A 17,606-nucleotide genomic window follows, 5' to 3' on the forward strand; every position below is an offset into this window, starting at 1 on the left:
AGAGGCCCCATATCCATAACTTTTTAAACTGTAGGGGTGTACCGAGACCCCCCTACACCACCTGGTTCGGAGCCACCGATGAGCTCGAACCCACAAACCATTTCACACTCCAGTTTAATCCAGCCTAACCAATTTATACTCCTCCTACCTTCCAATTACCCAAGCCCTATCCCGCCGCTGTGACCAAACGGGAACTCCAACAATAGGGAGGGTGGGAGGGACAATTACCAGGTAAGTGTCAGTTTAGTTAAAATGTCCCTTGGTCATAAAATGGCCGCTTAATATACTCCTATAGTCCAACCCCCATTTACCAATAACCACACCCCTTTAACTGGTTACTCCCCTGCCTACTCCTGGCTCTGTCAAGGCCCACTCCCCTGACTGCGCTGTTCCATGGGCTACATGACATGCGCACAGTCGATTATTCGGCAGGTGCGCTGTTTACCCCAAACCCCCCAATAACTTACAGACACCGTATTTCTGTTGGAATAAAAAAGTCCACAGCTTTATTTATTATTATAAACAAGGTAACAAATTGGGGTCATTGCCACAAAAGTAAATATACCTCCACCCCCCACCGTACATAAATTACCCCCGGCAATGACCCCGCCAATAACAATAAATAACATTATAAATAACCAATTAACACATAACATATGGCCTACCAAAGAGGCCCCATATCCATAACTTTTTAAACTGTAGGGGTGTACCGAGACCCCCCTACACCACCTGGTTCGGAGCCACCGATGAGCTCGAACCCACAAACCATTTCACACTCCAGTTTAATCCAGCCTAACCAATTTATACTCCTCCTACCTTCCAATTACCCAAGCCCTATCCCGCCATAGCAAGAGACTTGACCCCTTAATGTCTCGAGCGACCCCCACCACACATAAATAGGGCTTTGGAAATACCCTCCTGGAATCCTAAGTTTAGTAGATCACACCCCACATCAGACAGGTGCACACCATCCCGCCTAAAATAACCGGGCAACCCGCCCTCCAATTCAAAGTGCCTCACTGGGACCCCCCCTAGTCTCCTAATAAAGACAGACATGGCCTTATTTACTTTACCACGGCAACGTGCCACAGCCGCCGGGTCCCTGGCATGCCTCCAGTTCAACCGCGGCACCATTTCAGACCAAACTATTGTAACTCCTGGGACCAGAGCCCTCACCCTGTCCAGGTCCCTCTTCATTCTCCTGACCAACACCTTCTGGGGGACCAAACCTAAGTCATTGCCCCCACCGTGAATCAACAGTATATCCGGGGCAAACCCCTTGGACAACATCCCAAAAATTTCACCACTTATACTCTGCCAGCTGAAACCCCTAAAACCAAACCACCGAAGGTCCACTGTGTCCAGAAGAAAACCCAGTTGTGTGCCTTGTCTCCGAACTGCGGCCCTCTTCTCCGCCCAGTAGACAAACGAGTGACCCACCAGCCAAGCGACCAAGCCTGAAAGGAAACAAATTCAGTTAACCGGCAGAGCACCCTTTTTCCACATCCACAACATTCCATTCACACCAACCTTTCCGGCCTTACATATGCACGGAACCTGATGGATTCCCATCTCCCAATCTGCTTTATCCGCTCCTCCCCCAGCCCGAGCCGCGCCGCCTCAGTCGCAGCCCCGATACGGAAGGAGTGCGTACCAAATTGTCCGGGCTGCAAGCCCAATCTCGTCAACCCCATGCGGAAGACTCGCAAGAACTGAAAGCGCGACAGCGCCTTCCCATCCTCATGAATCAGGAAGCAACCACCAACCTGCGGGCGAACCCGTAAAAACACGTCCCCACACGCAACCGGGCACACCGGGGACCCTGGTAGTGAGGACAGGACAACATTCTTACCTTTTCCGAAGACGTCCGTCTTCGAGCGCCGGAGCCAAATCACGACCTTGTCCTGTTCTATAGCCACATCCTCATACCGGAGGCCCGATGCCCCCGACCTATTGGCGCTCACCAATTCGCCAATACGAAAAGCCCCAAAGAAAGCCCACACGAAAGCCACAGAGAACAAAGTTACTTCAAATGCCGAACTACACACTTCGTTCAACAACCCCACCAACCCTTGAAGGGTGGCAAAGGACACAGGCCTCCTCGTATCCACAGACCTCCTGCCCTTCTTGAAACCCTTCAAAGTTTGCTTTACCAAGAAATGTTTGGTCAGGTCTTCCCACCCGTTAAACTTGAACAGGAAGGCTAACGCAGACATGTAGCGTTCCACCCTAGAAGGGGATGACCCACCTGCCACCAACCTGCAAAGAAGCCACAACAGCGTGTCCAACCTACCAGCTGCAGAATCGCCTGCTCCCGCCTGGGACAACATTTCCTCCCATTCACACCAAACCTTAGTATAAGCGGTCCAAGTCCCCGGCGCCAGTGAGCTCCTTATGTATCGCCCAAGCACAACGTCCCGAGCCGCCACATCTCCTCCGGGCATGCTTGCCCTGTCGCTTGTGCGTCCGGCGCTGCTTCCCGGAACCGCACCCACTGTGAACGAGACAGAGCGTCAGCGACCACATTCAGCAGGCCCGGCACGTGCCGTGCCCGGAAGACAATGTTCCAAGACATACACAAGAGCACTAGCTGCCGCAACAACCTAACCACTGGCAGGGACGAAGCCGATAGACTGTTAATTACCTGTACCACTGCCATATTATCAGAGTGGAAGATAACTTTCTTGTCCCTGAGCTCCTCGCCCCATAGTGACACCGCTACCACAACTGGAAAAAGCTCCAAAAAGGCGAGGTTCCGAATCAAGGGGCTCTCGGACCAAGCCTCAGGCCAAACCTCGGCACACCACTTGCCCCCAAGGTAAGCCCCAAAGCCAACGCTCCCCGAGGCGTCCGTAAACAGCCCGGCTTCGCCAGATGCCTTCATCACATCCCTGAAAAACACCCGTCCGTTAAACTCAGTGAGGAAGCGGTCCCATATGTCCAAGTCCTCTCTCATACCAACCGACACCCTGATGTAATGACTCGGCAGACGGACCCCACAGGTAGCCCTAGCCAGCAATCTACAAAAAACTCTTCCCATAGGGATCACCTTACAAGCGAAATTAAGGCTGCCGAGCAAGGACTGCAGTCCCCGCAGCGTAACTTTCCTAGCGCCCTTTATCGCGTGCACCTGCTGGCGGAGCACCCTCAACTTCTCCTCCGGCAGCCTACATTCCCCCACGACCGAGTCGATTTCCAGCCCTAAAAAACTCAGACACTCGGTCGGGCCCACTGTCTTGTCCTCGGCCAGAGGAATCCCAAACTGTTGGGCTACACCCGCAGTATTTGGGCACATCTGTCGGACCCAGCCGGGCCCACACACAGAAAGTCGTCCAAGTAATGGACCACCGTACCCCCGCCCGATTCCCTGCGCACTACCCACTCCAGGAACGTGCTAAACTTTTCAAAATACGCACATGAAATGGAGCAACCCATGGGTAGGCACAGGTCCACGAAAAACTTACCCTCAAAAAGGCACCCTAACAAATGGTGACAGTCTGGGTGGATAGGAAGGAGCCGGAATGCTGCCTCCACATCCACCTTCGCCATCAAAGCCCCTCGCCCTGCTCTCCGAACCAACTCGACAGCATGGTCGAATGATGCATACGATACGGAGCACAGGGCCTCATCGATATCATCATTTACTGACGCCCCTTTCGGGAATGATAAATGATGAATCAACCTAAACTTACCCGCCTCCTTCTTGGGGACTACCCCCAGCGGGGATACCCTCAAGTCAGGCAGCGGCGGAGCCTCGAACGGCCCAGCCATCCTACCCAGTTGCACCTCCTTCAGCAACTTGTCCCTCACAACTCCCGGGTGTTCACCCACCGACTTGAGATTACTGCATAACCTCCCCACATCCCTACTCTGAAACGGTATTGAAAAACCCTCCGTAAAGCCGTGCCATAAGAATTCAGCGTCCTGACGGTTACCGTACTGTTTTAGCCACGGCAGCATCTCGCCTACTTTCACCGGGGTTGCCCCCCGCGGCAGCGGAGGGGGCCGACGCTCCAACGGCTCCCGCTCCTGGTGCAGACTTACCTCGCTTAAAACACCGGCTGGCTCCGTGTGCACCCCCACAACCTGAGCACTCGTGCTTAAACCGGCACGACGCACCCCACTTACATTGGCCCTCGTTAAAGAGCCAACAGAAGCCTTTCTTTTGCCCGGCCGATGCAGGTCCCCCAGGGGCCGCACCGGCCGTCCCTTGAAAGGGCGCAGCCTTTTGCGCCATCATGAGCCGCATCCAGAGGGGAAGGTCCATTTGATCCCACCGCATGCTGGGATTCGCCGCTAACCTCTGGCGAAACTGCTCGTCGTACCGCCACCAGGCGACCCCGCCATAGGTCCGGTACGCTTCCCCAATCCCATCTAGGTAGCAAAACAATTGGGAGCATTTATCCGGCGACTTTTCCCCTATCACGCTGGCCAGGATACAGAAGGCCCGCAGCCAGTTCCCAAACGTTTTAGGAATCTTCCGATACCTACGCTTTTTCTCCTCCTCCTCCTTCTTTGCGTCCTTCTTGTCCTCCTCCTTCATGTCTAAGAACTCCTCCAGCGGGAGCAAGGAAAAAACCTCCACAAACTCACCCTTCCAAATTTTCTCCTTGATGTCCATTTTCAGATGACAACCTAATGGGCCCGAAAAAGACACGTGCACGTTTTGCCGCGCAGCGTCGGTAATTTCGCCCCCAAGACCTACCTTGTCCCCCGACTCCTTACTAGTTTCAGACACAGATAACCCCACTTCGCTATCCAGCGTTGGGCCCACGGCCCTACCTTGTAACCCCTGGCCTTTCTCACACGTCCACACTCTCCCAAACTGAGGAGAAGCCATTTCCCCACCCGCCCATGAATCTAAGAAAGATTTTAAGCAATTCAATAGTGTTCCTGCGTGTGGTGTAACAGTTGACTCACCGCCTGAGCCCGAAGCCGCAGAAGGCTGTGGGTTCGTTTCCCGTCCGTCCGCCATGCTTGGCTCCGGAGCATCCAATTGGCGCCGACTCCCGTCAGCCTGGCCCTGCCTCAGGACCGCGGGTGTAGTGCTGCGAGACCTGCAAGGAGAACGACACCTGGGTAGTGTGTCCACATGATCACATACCCGCCCAACCTCCTTATGTTCATGCCTGTAGTTCCGCACCATATCCCGACTCCCTGCCTGGCCCTCCCGGCCGTAAGCACTGCGCCGCTGACCTGGCGAGCTCCTGCCTGAGGACCCAGACGCACTGCGCCGCTGCCTCCACCTCCGGTCCCTTGAGGCCGATCTCCTTCTGCTAAACCTGCTTGCAGACCTGCTCCTCTCTCTACCCCTCCACCCGTCAGCCTGCCTCCTGTCATGCCTGGCACTGACGCCGTGCTGCTCCCTGCTGCGATGCGGCCTAGGGCTCCGCGAGAGACCCCTCGGTCCCCGGGAGCCGCCCCTGCGGCCCTCCCGCTCTCTCCCAGCCCGTCCTGTCTCCATGCCCTGAGCTGAGTCCTGGGAGCTATCCCGACCTGCTGCACCTGGCCCCTTTTGGGCCGCCTTGCGAACTGGGGATTCCGCCTGTCTATCCTGGCGTTTTCTGTCTGCTAAAGCCGCGGGCCCTGCCGGCCCCAATGTACCTGGCTGAGCGGACCCGCCGTCTGCGTCCCTTGTGCTGAACCTGGCCCCACTAGAGGCCGCCCCCGATGTGTCCCCTTGCCCAGGGGCTCCCCCTGCCATCAGGGGGACCGCCTGATCACTAGAGGCCTCCGCTCTGCCCCCCGCCCGCTGCCCAGCCCCAGCGCCATTCCCTGACTCACCGGGCCGCAACCGCTCACTGCTTCCACCATCCGATCTGCTCTGGGTCCTGGCTCCAGCCGCAACCGTCCCGCCTGCCGCCTCCCGGCGGGGCGCACACCGCGTGGTAGGCCTCGGCCTAGCTGCTGCCCGCGCCCGGCCAGCACCGCGTCGGACCGACGGTGCCGGCCGCGGTACATCCACTCCGCTGGGGCCCGCTACCTCATCCAGGGCCCCAACAGACTCCGCTGACGGGCTCCTCCGTCTGCCGACTTCAGGCTCCATGCCCGGGCTCAGCCGCTGGGGCGGTCTCGCCCTCCTCATGGAACGCCGTGCAGCCGCCGCAGGGGTTGTAGGGGGGGGACCCTGAGCCCCCAGTTGCTCGTGAAGCCAGGCCAGTCCTCTATCCCGCACAGCAGCTCTCACTCCCTCCAGGATTTCTTCCATTGATGCCATGATCTGCAAGACAAAAGAAAAAACCAACACAGACCTGCCAAAAACAATTACCAGGTAAGTGTCAGTTTAGTTAAAATGTCCCTTGGTCATAAAATGGCCGCTTAATATACTCCTATAGTCCAACCCCCATTTACCAATAACCACACCCCTTTAACTGGTTACTCCCCTGCCTACTCCTGGCTCTGTCAAGGCCCACTCCCCTGACTGCGCTGTTCCATGGGCTACATAGTACTCATCCTCCCGGTAACTGACTAGCCACAAACCCCAAGTGACTTGTAGCTAAATATATTGCTTATTGGTCAGCATCTTGAACCTTATATGCGTGGAACTGATAAAATTTGGATAGATCTACTGCCAACAGGTTGAATATTTTTTAGAATATCTAGAATATTCAGAAATGGGGATCACCACTTCCTCTAGTCTAGACTGTACATCTACCTCTCCTCCCTCAACGGGATTACCCAATATTTCTCCCACAAACATTCATTTTATCTTCTTTCTTTTTTTTTTATTCTTTATTTTATTTGTGCTCAGAATAACAACAGACGTGCAAGGCCACAATAGCCGTTGCAGGCATAGTATTAGCATTCCAAATTGTGGCATAGTAGACAGCACATTTTTATATATGAGGTTTGGGAATAACAAGCTATAAGACATCCGCAGTGAGTAATAGACATGCAGGAAAATAAGTCGAATGAGCTATGAGACTTCAGTAAATTATAATAAGTAGTAGGCATGCCATTACATGTAGTTAACAGGCTATGAAACTTCAGTAATTAATCTTTAGAGATGAATATGCTAGGCTAGATATACATTCTAATATATTATGTTATGCTCATATTTGGGTGCTTAGTAGATGTGCTCAGGTCGTATTGCACAGAGGCAGGCCCAGGAAGCCATGGCCTCCGCCCCACGGTTTACACTAGTGTGAGATGTAGGTCTGGCCTGGTGTCCCCTATACAGGCTTGCAGTGGGCGCGATGAGTGTGTGTAGATGTATGTGGCCAGCTGGGTAGGTAGGTGGCTTTGCTCTGTTCATTTCGTATGTGTGTATCTGTTGCATGTCATGTGTGCTCTGGTACCAAACAGGTCACTTATTGGTGAGTCGCTAGGTAATTCTCATTCACAGCAAACATATATTATCAATTGCCTTAATGTGTGTTCATAGCAAGTACACAATTTCAGATTACTGGTGTCAGAGTTCACTAGGAGTGTAGCCATGCGCAGGGCTGGAGCAAAGGCAGGCCTGGCACTTGTGGGTATTTAGTCCCGTTCACTGCCTGTCTCCGAGGCTGTCTGCGCCAGTGTGCTGCAAAGTCCTGGTTCATCCTATGCCCTGTGTCGGTATCCAGCTCAGGGGGTGATGTGAGGGTCGTGGGCAGTGTCCAAGCAGTTTTCCCCCCCATAGCCCTGGGCTGTCTGGAAGGCTTGCACCTCTTGGCCTTGTGCCTGGGTCCTCGCGCAGGAGGTCGTGGTTCCCGGTGTTTAGTCGCCGCCAGCGGTGTCGGGTCTGCAGCGGTAGTGGCCGGTGCTCCGTGATTGCGTCCCCAGTGGCCTCCAGCCCGGGTGGGCCTGGTGTGTAGGATTGTGGAGGTGTTGTGAAAAGAGCGCCCGGGGGGTCCCGTTCATTCTCCGCCCCCTGTTTGACCACTGTTGTTTGGCAAGTGGTGTTGGTAATGTCGCCGGGTGTGTCAGGAGCCTGTTCTAGCAGCTGCTGTCTGCCCCAGCCCTGCTGTGTTGCCCCTGATCCGCACCACTCCGTGCACGAGGCAGTCGGGGACTGGGGGAGCGGCCGTATCACCCCAGCTCAAGCCTTCCTAGGCCACAGACCTCAATCGGGTTATTTTGATTCCGGATAGGGACTTGAGGGGTATCCCCGTGTTCACCGTCAGCTAATGAGTGTTGTAAGTCTAGAATTAGGGCTGTAGCTGTGTTCGGATCGCTGTTAGCACCGATATTCTGTTTCTGGTGCAGGAGCTCAGACGAGGTGCATCTGATCCGATCGGCGGTCAGGCCCCACCCCCCCATTTTATCTTCTTTTAAACAGAATCCTACTTACCTCAAAAATAATACCAGCAGAAGAAAAATAGCAGTATAAATTGAACAGATAAATAGATATGCCATTGCAGTAAAGAAATATTCCAGGGAAGTGATGCTGGACATAATAGACAAGCTAGCTATTGTTTGACTTGGTATTGTTTGTAATTTACATGTTTTATTTAAGGTTTTTTTTGACAGAAGACAATACTTTGAAAATACCCAAACATTTTGACAGAAACAAACACATGTTTACAGAGCAGTGACAAGATAATTAGGCCTTTACAATCTGCAGCTTATATTTCATCACAGTATCCATGTCCTGTTACAAACAAAAATATAAATCACAAACCTGAGAAACCTAAAAGAAACCCTGAAAAAAGCCCAACAAAAAATAACAGAAACAAAAAGGTATTTGTAGAATTATGCACAATAGCCATGAGCAGGGCCGGCCTTAGGGGTGTGCGAGCTGTGCGGCCGCACAGGGCGCCATGGAGTAGGGGGCGCCGTGCGGCCGCACAGCCGATTTAAAAAAAAAAAAAAAAAAAAATTTTAATTTGCAGCGGGGGCGGAGCTTACCGTGCGGCGGGGGCGGAGCTAAAAGCGCCGGAAAACGGCTGCAGGGGAAGCAGGAAGGAGTCCCTGCTTCCCCACCAAACAGTCACCAGGAGCTGCACTGCCTCAACAATGAACTCCACAGGTAACTGTGTGATTGTCAGGTGAGTGTGACTCTCTGCCTGTGTGTATGACTGTCTGCCTCTGTGTGTATGACTGTCTGCCTCTGTGTGTGTGTGTGTGTGTGTGTGTGTGTATGACTGTCTGCCTCTGTATGTCTGTGTGTATGACTGTCTGCCTGTGTATGACTGTCTGTCTCTGTGTGTGTGTGTGTGTGTGTGTATGTATGACTCTCTGCCTGTGTGTGTGTGTGTGTGTGTGACTGTCTGCCTGTGTGTCTGTGTGTATTACTGTCTGCCTCTGTGTGTGTCTGTGTGTATGACTGTCTGCCTCTGTGTGTGTCTGTGTGTATGACTGTCTGCCTCTGTGTGTATGACTATCTGCCTGTGTGTGTCTGTGTGTGTGTCTGTGTGTATATGACTGTCTGCCTCTGTGTGTGTGTCTGTGTGTATTACTGTCTGCCTCTGTGTGTGTCTGTGTGTATTACTGTCTGCCTCTGTGTGTGTCTGTGTGTATTACTGTCTGTGTGTGTCTGTGTGTATGACTGACTGTCTGCCTGTGTGTATGACTGTCTGCGTGTGTGTGTGTGTGTGTGTGTATGACTGTCTGCCTCTGTGTGTATGACTGTGTGTGTGTCTGTGTGTATTACTGTCTGTGTCTGTGTGTGTCTGTGTGTATGACTGACTGTCTGCCTGTGTGTGTCTGTGGGTGTGTGTGTGCGTGTGTGTGTGTGACTGTCTGCCTGTGTGTGTGTGTGTGGATGTCTTCCTGTGTGTGTATGGCCGTCTGACTCTGTGTGTGTGTGTGTGTGTGTGTCACATACAACCAATACACGCATATCACACACTGTTAATATACCCATTACAAATATCACACATAGCATACATATCACACACAGTCATCACACGTACTATTACATACACAGACAACACAAACATAACAGCATACATGGATGACGGGGGGGGATTTTTTGTGAAGATTTTTCGCACAGGGCGTCTAAATGCCTAAGGCCGGTCCTGGCCATGAGCTTGTCCATTAAGTAGTTATCAGCAATTTTATGCTGGATTTTGGCCAAATTAAGAACTGTTGGACGTAGGCACCCAACTGCCAGTGCTCTTCTGGCTCCCAGCATAATTGTATTGATCAGTTTTTTGGACGCGCAAAGGCAAGTTGTCGATAGGCCTATACAGGTCCATTTATAGTGATTAATTAAAGTATATTCACCAGTGCAACTACATGTATTCCTGACCCTATAGTGTTAACACGACCATCTAGCCCCCTTGGGCCCCTCATGCCTCCATAAATATAGTATAAATCTTACTGTATTCAAGCCTTAAGCTGTAACTCTGCATGCTGTTAGACTCATAAAAACAAGCAGTCTGCTGACATGTGTGTAACGGAACCGCTGGCACCCTGACCGGGTACCCTCCACTGACGGATGCTCCTAGTGCTTTCTGAGGTCTCCAAGCACTCTGCCTGACACCATAACCACTGCAGACCCCACAAACCGCCGCAGCTTGGTTGGGGTCTCGCCGACTCCACCCACTCTGCACCCAAGACCAGGGTCCAGCTTCCAGTAGGTGGACCTCTCCGAATTCCAGAGAGCAGGAACAGGAACAAGCTCTTAGCAGAGCTCGGCGATTATACCCTGGGGAGTATAGTGATTATAGCAATCCCCAGACATGAGCCGAAACTTCATGAAGGTACAAGATGATCTGAGGTGCTGGCACACCCAGTCTGGTTTTTATTACAATCTTTGCCAATATAGGACCGCCCACAGGGAGGTATAAAACAACCAATAACATCTCAGTTACAACCCACAGATTCCCTCCCCTTATCCTGGGAGGTAACCCAATAACACATACAGTTAAAACATACTTTTTACCCAACTTTCATAACTCTAAAACCATACATCCAATCTCCATAAAAATTACATATTCACAATCAATCCATTCAGGGGAACAACATATTAAAAAAATGGTTCAGTGGTTCAAAAGTGGTTCAAAAGTTAAGGGAAAGTCTTTTGTGACCAAATGAAGCATGGCTTTTCTGCCCACAGAGTCTCTATCCTGGAGATAATTGGGAAGTAATCCAATTATTTCCAAGGACAGAGGCAAAACTCCATTAGCCACATGGCAGACAAAGGACAATAAAAGACATAAAAATACATACTGTTACATTTATCACATAGAACCTACACGTTTACAATTTATCGAACACATAATAGCATACATAATATTGAAGACACCCTGAATGCAATCTGCTACACAGTCTTAAAGGGTCTTAAAGGGACATTGTTCCTAAAAGTCATAATATGTCCACGGATGTTTTTTAAAGGGCCAGCAGCAGCACCATACAAATCCAATATGCCCAAATGTTGCACCTGAAGGGCCAAATCTCCCAGGGACCATAGTCAACAGGTCAACAGTCAGCTGGCAATCAGGCTCCTCCAACAGCCAGGGGTAAAGGGCAGCGTGTCACCAATAAACCCAGTGACAAAAGGCATTTCGTCACAATGTGATAGCCTGATCCAATCACAGTGCTTCCCCATAGGATTGGCTGAGACTGACAAGGAGGCAGATCAGGGGCAGAGCCAGCATGATTCAAACACAGCCCTGGCCAATCAGCATCTCCTCATAGAGATTAATTGACTCAATGAATCTCTATGAGGAAAGTTCAGTGGCTGCATGCAGTGGGAGAAGATACTGAACCACAGGATGCTTGTGCACAGCAGATCTGAGTGGATGGAGGCATATTATGCTTCCATCAACTAAGAAGTCCCTCTGGTTCACTCTGAGTGACTGCGACTGGAGGTGTTCCTAGCTTTCAATGTGAACACTGCATTTTCTCTGAAAATACAGTGTTTACATGAGAAAGGCTGCAGGGAGCTATAGTTCTCACCTGAACAACCTCATTAAGCTGAAGTTGTTCAGGTGACTATAGTGTCCCTTTAAAGAAACTATTGGCACTACAACCATTTCTTCTTACTGTATTGTACTGTAGTGCCAGGTCTCCCCTGGTTCCCATCCTATACTAAATGTAGGGATGGGTTTTTCAGATTTTTGTTTTCACGTATCTGCTTTTTTTTGTAAGGTCTCCCATCTTTATGTTAAAATAGAACCTTGAAGAAAGCAGAGAGAAGATCTGAGAAAATGGTGGCTCTGAGATTTTTGTTCCTATTTAGACGTCAAATTGACCTTCCATTTTTCCAGTAAAAGGTTCATTGACATTTTGTTAATTTCACTCCTTACTTTGGAAGGCCAGCATTAGTTTTACCATATCAGGAGTCTCTGGAGGAAATTTCAATTAAAGGAACACCACAGTATTAGGATTATAAAGCTGTATTCTTAACATTATACTGTCCCTTGGCCCCGTCACCCCCACAAGGATTAAAGGGTTAAAAAAAAACTTGTTTCATTCCATCAGTGCTGGCTCCATCTCTGCCTCCTCCAATGTCATTGCGAGGGGTAACCCAATGAGTATGCGTGACGAGTGCCGCTCGCTTTAGAAATTCCCGATAGGAAAACATTGAATCCAGCATTGTTTCACAGGGTTAAACTCCATGAAACACCAGGAAGTGCCTCTAGAAGCTGTCTGGTAGACAACCACTAGAGGCAGTCTTAACACTACAATGTAAACATTACAGTTATTCTAAAACTGCAATGTTTTTAGCTGCAGGGTTAAGGGGGCAATAACACTGCACCAAGACCACTTCAATGAGATTAAGTGGTCTGGGTGACTATAGTATCTCTTTAAGAGTTGCCAAGTACAGTTATGTAGCTAACACGTTGGAACCTTGCATGCATTTCTGATATCTGGTGAGATAAATGAAGCTGAGCTAGATTTCATATTTATGACTGGATTTAGGCCCCAAAACAGGGAAATAGTATAGAGCTATATCACAAACACATACAAGTGTCAGGTTTCAAACCAATTATATAAACTGAACTGCACATACTGTATATACACACAGTGTGATTCAGATCTTAGTGATATGGAGTTTAGCCAAATACATAAACATTTTCTAAGAGTCAGGTTATAAAAAAAGAAAATCAAGCTGAGCCGCCTGTAAGTCTGATTAACGCAGGTTATGTGTATTTAATGCGAGCTACATTGTACATACCCAGCTGTAAGAGGTATACCCAGGAGAGGGCTGGCAACTACTGGCCTAGAGGGCACGTGCAAACAAATGACCATTTCTTCTGTACAAACCTCACACAGGCTAATTGATCTTCTAACTGTAGCAAAATAAAATAGAGACTAAAATCTTTGTTTTGAAAAAATGATCTAATTCGCCTGTAGTCATACCAAGGCTATTTTAGCGTTACTTTTGCAATTTAGACTTTAATCCATTACAAACTGGAGTTTAGCGAATAACCCTGAGAGATCTCAGTGTAATGGTCATATTTACACAGTGCATGTGATATTTCATGCCTCCCAACATTTCAAATGGACAAAGAGGGACACTTTAATTTGCTGGGTGTAAATTAGGTGTTTGGCAAGTGGCAGAGTGTTATGAGAAATTACAGGTTCCTAATTAATATTAAATAATGTAACTAAAATACAATTTAGAACAAGAACAATGTGACATAGGGTTTTGGGCTCAAAATAGGGGTGCTTGGGAGCTATGGGTATATGGTTTTGACAGGTGGATACATGAGAAGTGACATCATATATCTATGGCATTAGCACTGTCTTATTCACCTTATGGGTGACTTCACACATCAGATACTACCGGGAACAGAATGCATGCATACTCAATATAATCTGGCAGCCCGAACAGCCCCAGGTACTGCAGTACACACGGGAATATCCTAGTGGACCAGTCCAGGCCTGGAGAACATTGAGACGAATGGTCAGTAGACCATGCAGACACTCACACATGTCACACATGTCATGTGTCCTTAAGGGGTTAAGAATGACTTTGACACTTTATATGGAGCCATGGAGGGCATTAATCAGCGAACGGAAATAATAGAGAATAGATTGCACTCTCAAGAGCAATCTCACCTGGATCTGGTTGAAACTGTAAAAGAGCTTCAGAAGCAAGTACACCAACAAGCGGAAAAGTTGGCGGACGCCGAGGATAGAAGTAGGCGTAATAACCTAAGGATCAGGGGGATCCCTGAAAATATAGACGCTATGGAATTACAAAGATATTTCCAGGCAATGGTGAAGTCAGCCCTACCAACTGCTAAAAATACGGATCTACTACTGGACCGCATCCATAGATTGCCTAAACCCGGTAATGCACCTGCGGCTGCACCCAAAGATGTGATAGTGAGATTTCACTATTACCACATTAAAGAGGAATTTCTGGGTGCAGTACGCACGTCAGGTCTCACGGGGGACTACAGCGGTATGAAGGTCTTCCAAGACTTCTCTGCCCAAACAATGAGGCGACGCAGAGAATTTAAACTTTTTACCGCGGATCTAAGACGAAGAGGGATAAGATATAGATGGGGATTCCCGGTTAAAGTCCTTTTCCGTATGGATGGCAGGAATTTCATAATCACGTCGCCTGAGGAAGGAATGGAACTCATCCAATCCATGACTAGAAGTCAGGTATCGCCTCATAGACTCTCGCCATCTACTCCTCTGCAGGCCAGCAAGAGAAGCAAATCTGACACTTCCTGAGTTTCCAGTTCATAGAGCTACAGTCTTCATTTTCCACGGTCGTAAATCGTTCGACACTTCAAGTTTAGATGTTCTTCCTATCTTCACTAAGGAATTTTATTTACTTATTTTTTTTATATACGTTTATTTTCATGATTTTTTTTTTCTTTTTTTTTCTCTCTATTGATTTTTATGGCTTGGTTCCGAGAAAACTTTATCTCTGTAACAGACTATTGAGTCCTGCTCCAGTCTGGAGATTTAACGGGATTACTTTGAATCTTGACTTGTTTCTCCTCGTTATGACTGTCCTTAGAGTTTGCACACCAATGATTATTTGATATGCAACTTAACAATTTATTTCAGAAATCGATTTGACCACTTAAATATTTCCCAATTTTCACAATCAATATTATTTTGTGGTTTTTTTTTATTATTTTTTTTTTTGGTGTTGTTTTTTTTATTTATATTGCTCCCCTTGTATCCAGCAGCCTTCTCCCCCCCCCCCAACCTGGGCCTAATACCCTGAGATGGAGAAACTTTTTTTGCTCTCCCTCATGGCCCTTTTTCACTGTTTGTTTATTTCCCCTGATAGGGGTATATACCCAAGTTTTTTGTACCCCGTTGATATTTTAATTTTTTTATTTTTTTATTTGACCATCCATCCTTTAAAATTTGGTAGAAATGTTTCCAGATCACGAATCACAGAAATGCCTCATACAAAAATGCATATTATGTGGCATCAGCGACTTGCACAAATTTGTTTATTTATTCCTGTACACACATGTACACAACTTGAGTTTGTTGTGACAGTATTGTTGGATGTTTCTTTATTGGAAGGCGGTTGTTCGGACTCTCACAAAGTTGAATGTTCTTTTACTCTTTATCAAGCATTGCTGTTCCATAAATTATGGTTTTAAAATATATGTCATTTAATGTGAGAGGCCTGAACACCGCCCACAAAAGACGCTTACTATTTAAAGAAGCAAAATCCAACAAATCAGATGTCATCTGTGTACAGGAAACGCATTTTAAAAATGATAAAAAACATAAGATTATGTCAAAGCTTTTCCCAGTCCAATATCATAGCACTTATAAATCCAAGTCTAGAGGTGCATCGATTTTCTTCCACAGGAATGTAGCATGTTCGACGAACAAAGTAATGACGGATGATGACGGGAGGTATTTAATATGGATAGGTTCACTTAACACTATTGAATATACTATAGTGAACATGTATTTTCCCAACACCGGTCAGTTGCAGTTCTTTAGGAAATTGATGGACTTAGTGAATGAGAATGTGAGAGGCAGCTTGGTAATGTGTGGCGATACGAATTTTGTTATGGACGGTGAATTGGATAACGCTAGGGAAGACAATGATCAACAACATAGAGGGGACAGCGACAGATTAGCAAACAAATGTTCCAGATACATGATTGAATGTGGTTTATATGATTCCTGGAGACTGATGCATGAGAATGAAAGAGATTTTACGTATTATTCTGTATCTAAAAATATGTATTCCAGGCTGGATAGGTTTATGGTCCAGAGCGCTTTAATCCCGCACATCTTGAAATCTGATATCTTAGACATTAACTGGTCTGACCATGCTCCAATCATAAGGCATATTGACAAAATTGTTTCTTCAGCCCCGAATAGAACCTGGAAATTAGGCGATTATTTATTAAACGATGTTGTGAACAGATCATTGACGGAGAAAGCCTTGAGCGATTATTTTTTGGAAAATGCCTCACCCAAGGTTCCTGGTGAGGTGTCTTGGAATGCGCATAAGGCTATGTTAAGAGGTCATTTTATTTCTAGAGCGTCTCACCTGAAGAAACTTAATAGCAATAATTTAAGAACATTGGAAAAAGAACTGTACAATTTGAACCAGGCTAATAAATTTGGTACCTCGTCTTCCCTATCAGCAATGATAGGAGAAATTAAGGCTAAAATTAACAAAATTAATTTAGATCGTACATCTCTTATGGTGAGACGTCTCAGGAAAACATTTTACTTAAAAGGCAACAGGGCCTCTACTCTTTTGGCATCCAAACTCCGGCATGTAAATGCACAATCAAAAATAGCGTATTTACTTGATGATCAGTGGCGAAAAGTGTTTCATCCTACTAAAATCAGTGACATGTTTGCAGAGTATTATAGTAAACTTTATAATTTAGAATGTGATTCGAACCTTACCCAGCCTTCTGCAACAACCATTGATAAATTCTTAGACAGAGTGACATTGCCTCGTCTGTCTCCAGGACACTTAGAAAGCTTAGAATGTGAAATATCAGCAAAAGAGATAGCTGAGGCGGTCAAACTTATGCCATCCGGAAAAGCCCCTGGTCCCGATGGATTCACTATTTTATATTATAAAACTTTTCAAGAAATTTTAATTCCCCACATGACCAAATTATTCAACTCCTATAAGTCCGGGGGAACGATGCCAGAGGAGTCCTTGTGCGCACGAATAGTCACCTTGCCAAAACCGGGAAAAACTCCTGATAGATGCCACAATTTTAGACCCATTTCTCTAATCAATAATAACTCAAAGATTTATTCTAAAGTTCTCGCAAATAGATTAACCAAATTAATCCCATTGCTAATAAATAAGGATCAAGTGGGTTTTGTAAAGGATAGACAGGCGGGACTAGAAGATTCATAAACTTGATTCAGCACATCAATATGACCAAAACGCCTTCATTGCTTCTATCTCTAGACGCAGAGAAGGCGTTTGACAGGATACATTGGGGATATTTATGGAGAACGTTAGAAAGATTCAACATACCATCATCCTTTATCACAGCAATTAAGGCGCTATATTGGGCACCTTCCGCCCATGTCTCAGCTTCCGGTTTCACACCCAAAACGTTTTCTTTAACCAATGGGACGAGACAGGGGTGCCCTTTATCTCCAATTCTATTTGTTTTAGCAATAGAACCCCTGGCTGAACTAATTAGAACAACCCCACAAATTGCAGGAATTGTTATTAAAGAATCCGCACACAAAATTGGCCTGTTTGCAGACGATATAATTCTAGCTATCAAAAACCCAAAAGAATC

This window comes from Pelobates fuscus, chromosome 3 (assembly GCF_036172605.1).
Source record: "Pelobates fuscus isolate aPelFus1 chromosome 3, aPelFus1.pri, whole genome shotgun sequence".
Lineage (NCBI taxonomy): Eukaryota > Metazoa > Chordata > Amphibia > Anura > Pelobatidae > Pelobates > Pelobates fuscus.